This window comes from Halichoerus grypus, chromosome 10 (genome assembly GCF_964656455.1).
Source record: "Halichoerus grypus chromosome 10, mHalGry1.hap1.1, whole genome shotgun sequence".
Classification (NCBI taxonomy): Eukaryota; Metazoa; Chordata; class Mammalia; order Carnivora; family Phocidae; genus Halichoerus; species Halichoerus grypus.
Window position 1 is genome coordinate 39,355,016 of NC_135721.1, and position 18,437 is coordinate 39,373,452.

At 41.0% G+C, this 18,437-nt stretch overlaps 1 protein-coding gene and 1 non-coding gene across 3 annotated transcripts in view; both read right to left on the minus strand.

Annotated features, from left to right (window-relative positions):
* Positions 1-18,437, minus strand: part of KCMF1 (potassium channel modulatory factor 1) — a 77,235-nt gene that overhangs the window by 48,046 nt on the left and 10,752 nt on the right. The window lies entirely within an intron of this gene.
* On the minus strand, positions 15,795-15,898 carry LOC118551565 (small nucleolar RNA U13). The gene has a single exon (XR_004925121.1). It is a non-coding gene; the product is annotated as a small nucleolar RNA U13 (small nucleolar RNA).

Below are 18,437 nucleotides of genomic sequence, written 5' to 3' on the forward strand. Positions count from 1 at the left end.
GAATGCATGACATATTTCTCACATGTACGTAAAAACTCCATTTTTAAAGGAAAGAACTGACTTACTGGCCATATATCTTAAAAATCGTAAATACTGTTTAGATTTTTTTTTGAAGCGTTAGAAACTTCTTTTAAAAACTGTAAGAGGATGTTTTTTACTACATACAGGGAACCTGAAACCATAAAAGGGGGGGAGCACACTAAATTTGATGAGAGGTATACAACTTTAATACTGGCTAAAGATCCCATAAACAAAGTCAAATGACAACAGATGAGGAGAAATATTTACAATAAACAAACAATGATGAGCTCTTAAGAACTAAGAAAAAGACCAACAGGAAAAAAAAAAAATAGAAAAACGGGAAATGAGATATGACCAGGCATTACTGAAGAGGAAGTATGTGATTCAAGTACATCCTTGATAATAAGAGAAGTATCTAATGTCCTCCAAAATTTTCAATGTCATTCAGATGAAGGCCTAATTAAAGTAAGGCTCATGAAAATCTTAAAGTAGAAGATTCAGGCATGACAAGTAAAATGAAAAGTAAGCTATCAAGCCTGTGAATCAAAAACTGGCTTCATTCTGAGGTAAAACTGACCCTCCTCCTACCAGACCTTCCTCCAAAAAATTCAATTGCTCTCATTTTGCAAGAGTTCCAGCTTAGGCACCACCCATAGCCAACACAGAAGTCAGACTGAATCAAGGCCTTCACTCTTGGCTAACAACAGTTTAGCTTCCTCACATAGTTACATACTTGCTACATCTTTTCACTTGCCCACTTATCTTGCACCATTGTAAGGTCCTGTACTTGACCCTATTTTATCTAATGTTTTTAATGGTGACCTGGAAAATGACAGAAAATATACTTACAAAGCTTGTGCATGAAAGAAACAGCTAAAATATTGGGTGACAGAACAGAAATTCAAAGAAAGGTGAATGGGTGTGCCAAAATAAGATAAATTTATTTTTATTTTTATTTATTTATTTTTAAAGATTTTATTTATTCGAGACAGAGAGATACAGAGAGAGAAAAAGCATGAGCAGGGGGAGAGGCAGAGGGAGAGGGAGAAGCAGGCTCCCCGCTGAGCCAGGAGCCTGACGTGGGGCTCGATCCCAGGACCCTGGGACCATGACCTGAGCTGAAGGCAGACGCTTAACCATCTGAGCCACCCAGGCACCTCATAAGATAAATTTTTTAAGGGAGCCTCATAAAGTCTTGCCTTTAGATTAAACAGCAATCCATGGGCTAAAAAGTTCTGGGAGAATTAACTAAGCAGAACTTCGGCTTCAGTATTAGCTTAAGATGGGATGCAATTACTAAAAAAGCCAGCAAATAAACAAGTTCAGGTGGTATTAATGAACATATAAGACACATTACTGTAATGTTTCCACAATGTTTCACTCTTGTTGGACCATATGTGAAGAACTGCATTTAGTTCTGGGTGTCTTGTTTTAAAATGAGAAACAAATACAGTATAATGACAGAATGGCAAAGGTTCTAGAAACTAAGTCAAGAGAAATTACTAAAAGACAAAACGAGCCATTTAGCAGAAGAGCTGGGAGTAGGTAACACACAGGGGCTGTGATAGCTTTAAACAGAGCTAGCTAAGAAAGTAGTACACTGGTCCCTGCAGCCGCGAAGTCAAAACCAGGAGGCACTAAACGCAACATGCTGGATCTGGATCCTGTACTGGATCCTTCAACAGAAAAACATCAGTGGAAGAACTAGTAAAATCCGAGTAAGTTTGCAGTTTAATAATAATGTACCAATGTCAGTGTAGTAGTTTTGACAAATATTGCCAGGGTGACATGTTAACATTAGGAAAAACTCGGTGAGGGGTATATGGGAAGTCTTTACTACCTTTGCAACTCTTCCGTAAATCTGAAATTACAATAAAATTAAAAGGTTGTAAGATGAAAGAAACAAGGAGACAGATGGTTCAACAAATGACTTTCAATAGTGTAGTGAATACTCTTATCAATGCATGGGTTGTGTTCAGAGATTACACAAACTGAAATGCGCCTTTGAAAGGATATCTGCATATTTCACGGCATACTGTTACCATTTAAAGTGAAGGTCAAATGAATTTAGTAGGGCCACTAATAACTACCTTGGAGTCCAAAAGCCAGAATGTAAAGAACAAAGCTAACTGAAGCAGACCCATCAACACTAGGGAAATAATCTTACATTTCCAATAATGTTGCAATTGATTCTTCTCCTAGGTTTTTGTTGTTGTTGTTGTTTTTTAAGATTTTATTTATTCGAGGGGCGCCAGGGTGGCTCAGTCGGTTAAGCGGCTGCCTTCAGCTCAGGTCATGATCCCAGGGTGCTGGGATGGAACCCCACGTCAGGCTCTCTGCTTGACGGGGAGCCTGCTTCTCCCTCTCCCTCTGCCTGCTGCTCTGCCTACTTGTGCTGTCTCTCTGCCAAATAAATAAAATCTTAAAAAAAATTTTTTTTTATTTGAGAGAGAGAGAGAGCTAGAGAGAGAGAACAAGCCAGGGGGAGAGGCAGAGGGAGAAGCAGATTCCCTGCTGAGCAGAGCCCAACGTGGTGGTCAATCCCAGGACGGTGGATCATGACCTGAGCTAAAGGCAAGATGCTTAACTGACTGAGCCACCCAGGTACCCTGGCTAGTTTTTTTAAAAAGATTTATTTATTTTAGAGAGAGAGAAAAAAAGGAGAGAGCATGAGGGGAGAAAGAGAGAGACTCTCAAGCAGACTCCCTGCTGAGCGTGGAGCCTGAGGCGGGGCTCGATCTCAGACCAGAGCAGACCAGAGCTGGATGCTCAATCGATTGAGCCACCCAAGCGCCCCTCTTCTGCTAGTTTTGAAGAGGACCCCAAAGCCTTCTATAGGTGTTTTTCCAACTATAGGTCATAACCCAATGCAATCAGTTTAGTCACAGTAGCTCTCCCTGGAGGTAACACTCCCAGGGGGCATGCTGGAACTCTGGGGGGGGGGGTATTTTTTGATCACCACAATGATTGGGGAGTACTACTGGAGTTTACAGGAGAAAGGTACCAAAGATACTAGGTGTTTGGAAATGCACTAAAGAAGTGTCCAGCATCCCAATAAGATATGCCAAATCTCCCACCAGACGTTCAAGTACAAAATATAGTAATAATAACCTTTAAAATAATCTAATCATACTACCAAACTCCATTTCCCCCACAAACACAAAATATTTTTTGCAACTTTAGTAAACACTTATTTTCCAGGTATGCCACTATCTCGTAAGAAAGACCATTTTGCTTTATTTAGAACTTTACAAAAGACTCTTTAACATTTCAGAAAATCTGATGAAGTTGTTCGTAGTAGCTGAGTTTCTAGTATAGCATACCTATACCAGACTGCTTTTATTTATTTTTGAAGATTTTATTTATTTGACAGAGAGAGACACAGGGAGAGAGGGAACACAAGCAGGGGGAGTGGGAGAGGGAGAAGCAGGCTTCCTGCTGAGCAGGGAGCCCGATGTGGGACTCAATCCCAGGACTCCTGGGATCATGACCCAAGCCGAAGGCAGACGCTCAACAACTGAGCCACCCAGGCGCCCCAACCAGACTGCTTTTATAGCTATAACTTTCAAATAGGTAACAGAGATTCCTCTGAATAGATTTATTTCCAAACATTATTTAGTAGGGATTTATTTTTTTAAAGATTTTATTTATTTGACAGAGAGAGGCACAGCGAGAGAGGGAACACAAGCAGGGGGAGTGGGAGAGGGAGAAGCAGGCTTCCTGCAGAGCAGGGAGCCTGATGTGGGGCTGGATCCCAGGACCCTGAGATCATGACCTGAGCCGAAGGCAGATGCTTAACGACTGAGCCACCCAGGAGCCCCTTTAGTAGGGATTTATGAAAGAGGGTTCTTTCTAAATTGTATTAACATTAAAAAGTATTTCACATCAGGCCACCTGGGTGGCTCAGTCGGTTAGGTGTCTGACTCTTGGCTTCAGCTCAGGTCATGATCTTAGTTGTGGGATTGGGGGTCGGTGTGGGGCTCTACAGTGGAGTCTGCCTGAGAGACTCTCCCTCTCCCTCTGTTGATCCCCACCAATTGCACGGGCATGCTCTCTCTCTAAAATGAGTAAATAAATCTCTTAAAAAAAAAGTATTTCAGGGATGCCTGGGTGGCTCAGTCGTTAAGCATCTGCCTTCGGCTCAGGTCATGGTCCCAGGGTCCTGGGATCGAGTCCCACATTGGGCTCCCTGCCTGGCGGGAAGCCTGGTTCTCCCTTTCCAACTCTCCGCTTGTGTTCCCTCTCTTGCTGTGTCTCTCTCTGTCAAATAAATAAATAAAATCTTTAAAAAAAAAAAAAAAGCATTTCACATCAAGGTTGTCCTATATACATTTAAGTTTTTTGTGGCAGAATGATTAGAAATCTATGTTGTAAAAATTAAATGTTAAACTTTATTTGGGGTTATTATTCTTTTCTTTTTTACTCTAATAATGTCTCCCAAAGTCTACCACATAGCTATTACTATTTCTTTTTCCAGTCTAGCCTCTACTCCCTATTATTTATCAAAAGATATGCTCTCTAGGGGGGGTTAAAGACTAGAAGATAAATGTAGGTTGCTAATGGTGGGTTCCATGAGGTTTTCTGTTGGACTTCACTTCCTTGTCCCATGCCAAGTCATTTCACAGAGAATTATTTTGACACTACACTTATAAACAAGGTCAAACTCATTGATGAGTATATAGTGCTTTTATTTATCCATGTTGACAATCTAATTTGTCTTATGTTATCCCTACATCAAATAAGATCATTTCCCTCTTTTTAAAACTTCCCCTTATTTCATTTTTCTTCATTCTAACAGTTTTTATTCTACTATCTACATATATCTCAGCTCTTTCATTTTCCTACACTTTTTATAGGGTATGTTTTCTGATCCTATTTTTTAAATCCAAATGTATTTACTGTAAGTAGATGCAGACACTTAATGATGTACTTCACTGTAACATCTAAGGTAGTTGGTGACTTATCAATGAACTTTATTTCAGAATAACCAACAGAGTATTAAAATATGGGTCTGATAGGGTTGAGAATCACTAATTTAGTGGATCTTATGCAGAATTTCTTGCAAATGGAATAGAACAGAAAATTATCAGAGTACAATGCAAACAGGGTAGTTTCATGAAACTTTTGTTTCCATTATGTGTGTATTTTCTGAGTGTTGTAAAAACGTATTTCTTGCTAGAATTCAGGGTCAAATAAGTTTGCAAGCCACTGTTAAAGTTCCTCCCCTCCAACCTCCCCCAATAACTAAACAGACCAGTGGTCAACAATCCTCCTACAAGGTTGTTCCCCTCTTGGGCTCTCTGCAATCTATTTCCCATCTCTATGTCCTCTTCCTCTCTCTAAAGCACATGCAATCTCACCTTCCCCACTTCCCACATGTATGGGTTCCAGTCACTCCCTCAATTTATTTTTTACCTTTTCTGTCTTGAAAGCAAGCAAGCAAATACACAACGAAAAACTATGGGCATGGAAAAAGGCAAAAAAAAAAAAAGTGACCTTTTTAGGGGCGCCTGGCTGGCTCACTTGGTAAAGCATGTGATTCTTGATCTCGGGGTTGTGAGTTAGGGACCCAGTAGAGATTACTTAAAAATAAAATACTGGGGTGCCTGGGTAGCACAGTTGGTTAAGCGTCTTACTCTTGGCTTCAGCTCAGGTCCTGATCTCAGTGTCATGAGATCAAGCCCTGAGTCAGGCTCCCTGCTCCACGAGGAGTCCGCTTGAGATTCTACCTCTCCCTCTGCCCCTCCCGCTCATGCTCTCTCTCTCAAATAAATAAATCTTCAAAAAGAATTATAAAATAGGGGTGCCTGGGTGGCTCAGTCGTTAAGCATCTGCCTTCGGCTCAGGTCATGATCCCAGGGTCCTGAGATCGAGCCCGCATCAGGCTCCCTGCTCCGCAGGAAGCCTGCTTCTCCCTCTCCCACTCCCCCTGCTTGTGTTCCCTCTCTCACTGTGTCTCTCTCTGTCAAATAAATAAAATCTTAAAAAAAAAAAAAAAAAAATTATAAATAAAAATTTTTTTTTTAAAAAAGTGATTTTTTAGGCATGACGGAATCCAGAAAGCATAAAGGAAAGGCAGAGGTATGTCTACAATAAAAATGAAAATCCTTTGGAGGAGCCAAGACACCATATAACAAGGCAAATATGACTGGGAAAAAAGTCCTATAATATCAAAAAGGTTTAATATCCCTAAGACTGACAACAATCAGGAAGAAAGAAGCAATTCTAGTGAGGGGGGGAAAAAGTGAGTGCAACAAAAATTTTTAAATGAAAATTAGTCATACCCTATGACCCAGTAGTTCTTACTTCTAGGTATATACCTAGACACTTAAAAAATGATTAGAATTAATGAGATGATTTATTAAGAGGCTCTCAGGTTTTCTAGGTATAAAGTAATATTAGCAAAAAGAGACATGTATTTTACCTCTTATTTTCAAATGTTTATTTGCAGTAGTTATTTGATTTCCTGTCTTAACATGTTCACTTAACTGGAGGTTCTTAAAAAGGGTAATATTACTTCTGAGAGGACATTTTGAAAATTTGGTTATCACGATGATTGGATGTCACCTCGGCATTTGGGAGGTCGATGCCAGGGATTCTAGAAACTTGCAATGTGATCACACAGTGAAAAACTGTCCCACCTTTCCCATGGCTTTAAAATGTCCCAATTGGGGGAAAAAAAAAATGTCCCATTGGAGGGGTGCCTAGCTGGCTCAGCTGGTAGAGCATGTGACTTTTGATCTGACGGTCGTAAGTTTGGGCCCCACATTGGGTGTGGAGTTTACTTTAAAAAATAAAAATAGGGGCGCCTGGGTGGCTCAGTCGTTAAGCATCTGCCTTCAGCTCAGGTCATGATCTCAGTCAGGGTCCTGGGATTGAGTCCCACATCGGGCTCCCTGCTTGGCAGGAAGCCTGGTTCTCCCTCTCCCACCCCCCACCCCCTTGCTTGTGTTCCCTCTCTCGCTGTGTCTCTCTCTGTCAAATAAATAAATAATTAAAAAAAAATAAAAATAAATAAAATGTCCCAATGGAAAAACCTGTTTATAATGACTTGAACTTAGAAGCTAAGTCAGTGTTACATATAGATAGTAAGTACTTTTTGCACGATTTTAACACACATTGACATCATCAGTAATACAACTGTTCGGGTAAATTGTTTAGAACTTGACATCATGAGTTGTTCAAAAAGGAACAGCATCGAAGGCAACTTTGTTTAAGGTATGTGAACTGCCAATACGTCTGTTAGGGATTTGCATTTGAGGCTGTCACATTCACAGTGATTCTGTATATAGGTACAACCTCTTTTGTTATTTCCTCTAATATAATCATGCCTGAGAATTTACATCTTGAAAGACACATTATTTTATTACATATTATTTTGTTTTTATTTTTCCTCTGTATTACAGCATTACAGTGATTTCTTTAAAGTATGCAAGTAAGAGTTCTTTATAGAAAAATTCCAATGAACAAACACAGGAAAAATGGTAAGAGCTGGAAAATCAGCATCTTGCAACCACTATGAAACAATAGATCCAGGCAGCTTACATCGTGACAGCCCATGGAGAGACAGGCTGACATTTGAACCCACTGAGACAACCAGACATTATGGGCCTCTGAAAAGGATATAATAAGAAGTATTATGAAATATTTAGCCCCTATGAAACATTCTTACCAAAACAAACATCTGAATCAAGCCTCTAGAACACAGTACCACTTAAAAGAAATATGGGGAATGAAAGGATATGTTAAAATGACATCACAAAAATGTAAGCCAGAATGTCGGAAATACCAGTCCAGTTTCTTCAACAAATAAATGGCATTTTTAAAAGAGGAGAGGGCTGTTATAAATTAAGAGAGATTTTAAAGGACATACCAACCAAATGTAATATGTAGACCTTGTTTAAGTACTGATTTTAACAAACTAACTTTAAGAAGACAATTTTGAGACAACTGGGAAAACTGAACATGAATTGGGTATTAGATAATATTAAAGAATTACTGTTAACTTAATCAGGTATGATAATGATACTGTAGCTTCACATACAAATGTGTGTGTGTGTGTGTGTGTGTGTGTGTGAAATATTTGTGGATAAAATGATATGCAGGTCTGGGATTTGCTTTAAAATGTTCAAACCCCAAAAAAGGGAGAGGGTTGGAAATGGATATAAAAATGGCAAAATGTGGATGTGTTGAAACTCAGTAATAGAAAAGGGTAATATATTAATTATGTGTTAATCTCAGTCGACTTCTTTAGAGTCCTAGAACAGAAAAAAGGGATACAGGATCATCTCCTTAGTTCTGTCTTTAGGTTGCCACAAACCTATGGATCAACATTCTGTGAGCTACTCAACCAGTGAGCAGCTCTTACACCATTATCTAATAAATCTATCCTGTCATCTAATAAATCTATCCTGCCCCGAGGACAAGGACACTCTTGGTCCGATATACCCTAATGAAGGAGAGATACTGTATACAGTGATATTCTGATGTATCTATCTATTTTAAGCAAACTCTACGCCCAATGTGGGACTTGAACTCACGAGATCAAGAGTCCCATGCTCTACCAAATGAGACAGCCAGGCGTCCCTTGATACACCAATTAAGAAGCCTAATCAAAAAAAGAGCTAAGTTTGGTATGCTTGGTCTCAGTATATTATTTTCCATGGATCCTTTTCATTACTATCTTTCATGGGCCTTTTCCTTAGCAAATTTGTTCTACTGTTCACAAAATCTCCTGTGTGTTTTCCTGCCTTGGCCTTTGTATTACACCCTCATTTCTGCCTACGGCATTGGTCTGGAATGTCTATCTGCTTCTACTCTATCCAGGCAAATCCCTTCTCCACAAAGCTGGCTCAAATCCCTTCCCTCAGTCTCCATGCCTTCATCTGAACACTTTGATTTACAGAATGTCAGAAAAGGAAAAGACTATTCATAGCTCTCACTGGCCTTTTAATTTTAAGTAGGTAAGCCTTTTGGTATCTCCTGTATTTTTATCCTTCCTGCTCCTTTAGAATGCAAATTCCTTGAGGGCAGGGACTATATCTTATATAAGGAAATATATCTTGCATATTGTTAGTACTCAAATTATATGCAAAGAATTTAGAAGCATGATAAACAGCTGTTTTCTATATCCAAGATGAAAACGATGAAGATGGCTCAAATAATGAGTGCTTGTTATATGCCAGGCACTAGCCTATTTTACATATAATAACCACTGACCAACCACCCCAAGGTTAGTAAGCATTATGCCCATTTCATGAAATGATTCACAGAGAGATAAACAACTTACTGATGTCATAGTTAGTAAGTGACCAAGGGGGGTTTGAACTCAGGCAGTCTGGCTCCAAAATCCCATTCTTAAATTTTACTATTTAGCATCTCTGAAAAAACCTTGAGTAAACAGGAAAATTTTACTCCCTGCAGAAGTCTAGCCTCTAGTATTAGTCTACAAACCAATAAATAAACTCTGAGCCTATAGTTTTGGGTCACTTCATCTCAACAGCATATACAGTAGAAAATGGGTTGGAATCAGAGTCATGGGATCTGAATTCTAGTCCTCACTAAGATCTCAAGTAGTATGACTCAGCCTTTCTAAAACACAATTTTATTTGGAGAAAAAAAAAAAAAAGGAAGGTTGAGTTCCTTCTGGACCAAAAGGTCTATTAGTCTATCTACCTCTTGATTTTATTCGTGAGAAAAAAGAACGAAAATAAACGAATTCGTTACCCAGCTGCCAAGCCGGCCTACCTCCCACAGGGCGCTGTCCTGGTCTAGACCTGCCACAGGACACACGGGGGCTCTCTGCTCCATGCTGCCTCTTTCCTGCTACTTTGAGAAAAAAAGACAAGGTCGGAAGGCCCTGAAACAGACATTTTTACCTAATAAAAGGTTTGAGGAACTCAAGTCACACTAAACTGGAGAGAGGAGCAACACAGTCCCATCAAGTCTTGACTTCAAGATCTCTAATGACCCTGCTGAGCCAATTCAGCTCCAGGTCACTCACCCAGGTGGCATACACACCTCCCCTTGAACATCTAACAGACATCTCTAACCTAGTATGTCTGAAAGAAAACTCTTGACCACCCCCCCCCCAAAAAAAAACGTTCCTTCCCTCTTCCTGCCTTCCCCGTCTCAGTAAGTGGCCCTCTTCCTACCCACATGCTTTGGCCTATACTACACCAGCAAGTCCTGGTAGCCCTACATTCAAAGAATTAAGTTCAAATGTCTTACCAGGCCTATAAATGCCCCACATAATCTGGCCTCAGTTTATCCCTACCTCGTCTTCTCTCCTCTCCCTCCCTGCCTAGTCAGCTCCCAGCCACTCCGTTCCTCAAACAACCTACTTTATTCTAACCCCAGGGCTTTATTTTTGATGGTCTCTGCTTGAAAGGAGCACATCTGGGGCGCCTGGGTGGCTCAGTTGATTAAGCCTCTGACTCTTGATTTTGGCTCAGGTCATGATCTCAGGGTCATGAGATCAAGCCCAGCATCGGGTCTGCTCTGGGTGTGAAGCCTGCTTGGGATTTTCTCTCCCTCCACTCTCCTCCCAACCACCCCTTCCCCGCTCATACTCTAGCTCTCTTGGGAAGGAAGGGAGGGAAGGAGGGAATAAAGGAGGGAGGGAGGGAATAAAGGAGGGAGGGAAGACCACATCCTCTGAAAGACCTTCCTGACCACTCTTAAAAATAGCCACACAGATCACTCCATTCACCTTCCAACATATTCAATCCTTACTGCCTCACTCTCCTTTACTTTCTTCAGAGCATTTATCATGAGTCAAATTATACTACAGGTTTCTTTTCTGCCCTCTTCCCCCAATTAAAATGTAAGCCCCACAATGAGAACTTCTTATCTTTCATTACTCTATCCCCAGTTTCAAATACTGTGTGCCTACTGGCACAGTATTTATTGAGTGAATGAATTTTCCCAGTTTTTTTTTTTTAAGAATTTATTTATTTACGAGAGACAGAGCACGCAGGAGCACAAGCAGGGGGAGGGGCAGAGGGAGAGGGAGAAGCAGACTCCCCGCTGAGCAGGGAGCCCGATGTGGTACTGGATCTTAGGACCCTGGGATCACGACCTGAGCCGAAGGCAGACGCCCAACCGACTGAGCCACCCAGGCGCCCAAATTTTCCCAGTTTCTAATATCTTCCAAAACCTGCTCTAGGTGCTAGAGATACCTTTAGCTGTTGACATCTCTCCTTCCCTTCACAGCTAAATCTTTAGGTAGCGTTCCTAACTTCTCATGTTCATTGAGGATTGAACACCCTGCAGTCTGAGCTCTCTAGTCCACTCCTCTAAAAGTACTCACTGAATGGGGCACCTAGGTGGCTCAGGCGGTTAAGCGTCTGCCTTCGGCTCAGGTCATGATCCCAGGGTCCTGGGACAGAGTCTCACATCGGGCTCCTTGCTCAGCAGGAAGCCTGCTTCTCCCTCTCCCTCTGCCTACTTGTGCTCTCTATCTCTCTGTCAAATAAATAAATAAAATCTTAAAAAAAAAAAAAAGTGCTCACTGAATTCCACAACTTTCTCACTCTAATAGCTCCAGCCAACGAACACTTCATTCCTTGTCTTCTTGACCTATTTGCAGCAATACCGACTGAATCCTCCTTCCCAGAAAATCGCCTTCCTAAGTTTCAACGCCAGCGTTCTCTCTTGGTTCTCTTCCTACTCTCCAGGCTATTCCCATTGACACAGTCTCCTGCTCCTTAAATGTTAAATGTTTTCAATGGCTTAGTGATCAGTCTCCCCTCATCTTCTCAATCCATGTGTTCTCACCATCACTGCGCAACCAACTCTTCTACTATGGATTAAGTCCAAACTCTTCTGAATTCCAGACCCACATGTTCAACTGCCCCTGGACATTTCTACCTGGATTTCCCATATGTACCTCAAATCCAACATGCTAAAAATGGAAATCACTTCTCTTTCCCCTGCTTCCTACCTTCTCCCTCAAGGCATATTTCTGTCTTACACAGGCATCTTGGTGAATGGCACTGCCCAACTAATCAAGCCAAAACTCCCAAGTTTTCTTAGACTTTTCATTCTTCCACAATATGTCTAATTAATCACCAAGTATGTCTCCTTTTTGCATGCAGTACAGCAACTTTCTGATCTTACTGTAATTTAACTGTCCCCCTCCTCCCTGCAAATCCGTCCTTCAGGGCTATCCTTCTGGAACACAAAAATCAAATTCCTGGCTTAAAATTTCCTAAAAATTCACTCCCTATTACCCCACCTTCCCGACAAAGTTCATCGCGTGGCATTGCCCTCCCCCCCACCCCCCGCCCCACTCCTTCTGCTTCAGTAATGCTAAATTTCTACAGTCTCTCCTTTTTCAAAGGAAAACCCTTTCTGTTCAAGTCTCCCTCCATGGGATACTCTCCCCAACACCACAACACCCCATAATCCATCAACTACCAGTTCAAATGCATAACTTCTCTTGGGATGCCTTCATGAATTCATCCAAGAAACAGAGAGCCTCCATCATCTATTGACTATATGCTGTAAGTATAAATTTATTATACTTCTTACGATATTATATTATAATCACCTCTCTCATCTTAAGAGGGATGGCTTTTTTTTTGTCCCAAGTGCCCAACATAACATCTCCACTTAGAAATGGTATTCAAAATATACTTATTAAATGAATGGATTAAAGTAGGGGTCAGCAGGGTCACCTGGCTGCCTTGGTTGGTAGAGCATGAAACTCTTGCTCTCAGGGTTAAGTTCAAGCCCCACGTTCAGTATAGAGATTACTTGAAAAAAATTTTTTTTAAGATTTTTTTTTTTAAGATTTCATTTATTTGAGAGAGAGAGAGAGAGCAAGAGAGAACACAAGCCAGGGTGAAGGGCAGAGGGAGAAGCAGACTCCCCGCTGAGCAGGGAGCCTGATGTGGGACTCGATCCTGGGATTCCGGGATCATGACCTGAGCCGAGAGCAGATGCTTAACTGACTGAGACACCCAAGCACCCTTTTTAAAAAGATTTTATTTGAAAGAGAGAGAGAGCATGTACGTGAGCACGAACAGAGGGGAGGGGCAGAGGGAGAGGGAGAAGCAAACTCCCCGATGAGCAGGGAGCCCGACATGGGGACTTAATCCCATGACCCTGGGATCATGACCTGAGCCAAAGGCAGATGCTTAACTCACTGAGCCACCCAGGCACCCCTTAAAAATAAAATCTTTAAAAAAATAAGTAAAATCAAGTAGGTGTCAGCAAACCATGGCCCATGGGCCAAACGTGGCCCACTGTTTTTGTACAGCCTGCTAGCTAAGAACAGTTTTTACATTTTTTAATGTTTAGAAAAGAAATAATTTTTAAGAATATTTGGTGATGCCTAAAAATTATATGAAATTTAGATTCCAGAGTCCATAAAGATTTTTTGGATCATAGCCATGCTCACCTGTTTATGTTTAGTCTTATGGCTGCTTTCATACCTCAACGGCGTAGAGTAGCAGCAATGCAGGCCATATGGCCCACAAAGCTGTATTTGCTATAGCTTGTACAGAAAAAAGTCTGCTGACCTCCAAGTGAAATATAAATGAACATGGGCTTTGGTTTCTAACAGAACTTGGTTCAAATCCTGGCTTTACCACTTACTATCTGTGTGACCTAGCACAAATAACCCAACCTTTCTGAGATTCAATTTCTTAATTTGTAAAATGGATTAACATATCTTGCTGGGTTGTTCTGAAATTTTACTAAGCCTTTTAATCAGGGTCCCTGCTGTAGGAACCAGTCTATAAAGTGCTCAGTACAGAGTTAGTTATACTTAATGTTAAGAAGTCAGGCCCTGGTTGGTATCCCAGCTCTATCACAGACCGTATGACCTTGGGCAAGATGCTTAACTTCTCAGTGCATCAATCTCATCTGTAAGACGTGGATAATAACATATATTTCTCAGGACCGTTATGAGACTTAAATGGGTTGGTCATGTGAATGCTAAGCAGTGCCTGCAGACAGTAAGCACTCAATAAATACTACTATTAATAGAGCAGTATCAATTAGTTTCTCCCTTCCTACATCTACTCTACCTCTCACTTCTAGTCAAAGCAGCCTGCATCTATAGAAGTAAGTTAATACTTGCGTGACAAGTGCTATTATAGAAAAATGGGTGGTCAGGAAAGGGTCTCTGTGGCTTGCAAGTCACATCACAGTCATAGTTCTCTTATGTCTCCAATCCTCCCTTTTCTAAATCTTTTCTTCCTTAGAAATCTAGCAAATCCCCAGGCTTCAAAGTAGGGAGCTATAAAATTCCTATCTCTAGCCAAGATTTCTCTCTCTTGAGCCCCAGGGTAGTATTTCTCAATTCCTGATTTCTACCTAATGGCCCAGGATCACCTTAAACTGAAAATGCCAAAAGCTGAAAATTATTCTTCCCCCCAACTGTTCCCCATCTCTCCCCTCCTATCTTCCTCATTTACTAAAAGAACCTGCTATTCTTCCAGTGCACAGGCTGGCTGTCCTGAAATCGTACTTTAGTCCTTGTTCTCCTGCAATAAGACTACCTCAAGTCATCTTTTTCCTTTCGTTCCTATTGCCACTGACTACTTCAGTCCCCTTTAACTTCAAGCTTATTCCACCAAAAAAGCTCTGATTGGTCTCCCCACCACAGGCACCACTCTATACCGCATGCGCTACCACACTAATCTTCCTAAAACATACCACTTTTCACCATGCCTTTTTTCTGCTTAAAACTTTTGGTGTACTACCCCCTCTTCCAACCCATAATCTATATGGAAAAAGGCAAAGATGACTTCAGTGTGGCAATCTAAATCCTTACCTATCCACCTTGCTCCAGTCTTCCTTTTTAATCTTAGTCCCATGATAAAAATACCATCACCTAACATTTATGCAGTGCTTTATTTTACTCAGAAAACATTCTTACCTGGCTTGCATTTCATCTCCAAAATAACCCTTGGAGAGAGGCTAAACAGATCTCAGTATCTTTCTCTTACAGAAGAGAAAACAGACTTCTAGCACTGAGCTGGAAGTCAGAACAAATGGGTCCCTGTCCCACTCCCCCCGTGAATTCCTAGTAAATCAATCAGTCTGTCTAATACCTCATTCCCATCACTTACATACAGGAGTCTTCTGTTCCAGAAACTCCGGTCTCAGTGTTGTCCCATCCACCTCTCTCCAACACACCTCATGTTTTCTTAGCTCTCTAGTTTACCCCCTACCATTCTCTCACTTGGTAGACGGCCCTAATCCCCAACTCCTGTTATAAAAATACAGTAATACAGCATAGGGAATACAGTCATTAACATTGTAAAAACATTGTACAGTGACAGATGGGAACTAGACTTGTGGTGATCATTTTATAATGTATATAAATATCCAATCACGATGTTGTACACGTGAAACTAATATAATATTCTATGTCAATTATACTTCAATTTAAAAAAAACCCAGTTATTTCTTCAAGTCTTCAGTTTAAATGCCACCCTTTTGAGAATGCCTTCTCTGACACCCAAAACCATTCTATTCCACTTGCCAACACCATGGAAGCTGTAATAACTGAGTTGACACTTACCGCCCCAGTCATACTGCAGCTAGTTTATCTCATATACTTGGACCTTCCAATACCCCCCTCTAAAAGGAAAAATTGTTAGAATTTTCTATTTGTCTCTGTACCTATCACAATACTTTGCATGTAAGGACTTAAAGTTTTGGATTAGACAGCGTTGGCAAGTGTTTTTCAAATAGCAAGTCACAAACCCTGAGTAGAACGTGCAACCAATCTGGGTCACAACTAGCGTTTTTCCCCACCTCACGTGGGTAATGTGCCGAGGCGGTAGCAAGGTCTGAGGGAGGCGCACGTCAACACACGCGGTGAGCAGCCAATCGCCATGCTTAGGAACTACAAAAAGGTCAGGATTCTGTTTTTAATGAAACAATAGAAAATAAAATACATCTCTCATAGTAAAGATGAGTGCTGCTTTGTGAAACTCTTACTTCATTACATCTGTATGTAACTGCTGGATCATAATATCAAATACATTTCTTACTCTGTGTTGTATTTTTTTCAAGTTTGAAAGCTAATGTAGATGACCCAATTTCTAGGCTCAAGCGTTTTACATTTAAACCAGAGATATTTGCTTTCTACCAAACCCCACACCCTACAAGAACCATCAGCTAAATAGAACACATAGATACATAGGGGCTGAGGAAGACAAATCTTAAAAGAGTAATGAGCGTAGGGGAAAGTCTGTAAAGAAATGTTTCTTAGAGATGTTAGAATGGGCTACAACACTAGGTATTTCGTTTCCAGCCTCTGCCATTTGTTTAGCCAAAAAGACCCCTCTAGAGAAGGGCTCCGAAAATGTATTTCTCAATACTCACAGTTAAAGGGCCCTCACCACAGCCCACAATACGAGGGTATATAGGATCTGGCCCTGGCTATGGTCACTTCATTTCCCTTTCCCTCTCAATCATGGTCTTCCAGCCATAGTGGCCTCCATGCTGTTCCCAGAACATTCTAAGTTTCAGCATCTCTGCACCTGCTATATCCTCCCCCGTGTCTTTCCTTCTTTAGATTTTATTTATTTGACACAGAGAGAGAGAGAGAAAGAGAGAGAAAGTGCGCACAAGCAGGCGGGAGTGGCAGAGGGGTAGGGAGAAGCAGTCTCCCCGCTGAGCAGGGGGCTCGATCATGACCTGAGCTGAAGGCAGGTGCTCAACTGAGCCACCCAGGGGCCCCCTTCCTTCTTTAAATATCCTTCACTTAATTCAAAGTTCTTTTTCTTTTAATGTCCCATCTTCAAAAAGGTCCTCCCTGACCACAGTATGAGGGAGGGCCCCACTCCCTATTCCCTTAACCCACTGTATGGTTTTGCATAATACTTGTCACCACCTAACACTCTAGTACACATCTATTCTTTTATGGTCTACCCCAGGGATCCACAAGCTTTTTCTATAAAAAGCCAAATAGTTAATATTTTCAGCTTTTTCTGTCACAACTACTCAACTCTGCCATTATAGTATAAAAGCAGTTTAGACAATATGTAAATGAGCAGATGCAGCTGTGTTCCAATAAAACTTTATTTACAGAAACAAGCAGCCGGCTGGGTTTGGCTCAGAGGCCATGTACCCCTGATATATTCCTTCTAATAGAATGGGTCACTAAAAAAAAAAAAAAAAAAAAAAAAAGAATATGAGTGTCATAGGGACAGGAATCTTCTCTGTTTTGTTCTCATCATGGTATCCTTGAGGCCAGAATAGTGCCTAGCCCCAGGTACACATTCAATAAATTCAATAAATACATGTTGAGTAAATTAATAGTACTGGTCTGGAGTGGAGAGCCACAACTCTCTTCCACTTCGTTGGGGGACAGTAACATGGTGTTCAAGAAGAATGAGGCCAAGGTCAGCAACTGTACTTCCCTTTAGTTAGTACCATACCATGAAAAATGGTACCACAACCACTGTGTGCCCCTGTCACCAGCAATAACCCATCTCACACATAAATGCTTTGGTCATAACTGGGTCCAGGGAGAAACCTGTTAAAACACAAATGCCTTGGCTCCACCCCCAGAAACTCTGATTCAGTAGGTCCACGGTAGGCTCCAAGAGTCTGCATTTCTAGCCAAGTTCCTAGGTGATGCTAATAGTGCTGGTCCTAAACTACTCTTTGAGAACCAGTGGGTAAGAGCACCCACAAACCATATAGTATTTTTATACTGTTAAAAAAAAAAGCCATAAATTCCTGATGTTCCAGTGATCTGGTTGTGGGGGGGGCGGGGACTGAAAAAGAAGATAACCATAAAACTGTTCTGTGGGAATGTTGCCTCAGTGAAATGAAGGCAAACACCACAAGGTCTTTAATTTTTTACAGACCATCTCCCAAACACTCTGTTTTTACTTGCAAATCTAGCTCTAACTGGCTAAAACAATATGCCAAACAGGTAAAAAAGAGAAATCACCAGTGGCCAGCTAACCTTGATAGTGGGCTATTAGCTCATAATCAGTTTTCTTAAAATTACTTTAAAAAATAATTTTTTTTTCTGTAAATTTTTTTAAAGTAGGCTCCACTTCGAACATAGGGCTTGAACTCAGGACCCTGCGATTAAGAGTCTCATGCTCTATGGACTGAGCCAGTCACATGCCCCAATTTTCTTAAAATTACTTTGAGGACGAATCATAACCACCTGCTTTTCTATTGTTAGATGCCAAGGGCCTTTTCCAAAAGGATACTAGAAAGCCAATCTTATTACAATGAAATACACCTACAATAAATTACCAAGCCTGGAGGTCACTTTCTTCAAATGATAAAAAGTCTATCACCACCAGACAGAACCCACAACTACCTCCTGAATCCACCATAACAGAACTTACAATGGACTAGTAACAATTTTTACAAGTTCTACGTTCGTCATCACAGAAGACTTAAAATAACCCCCCAAACTCACATTA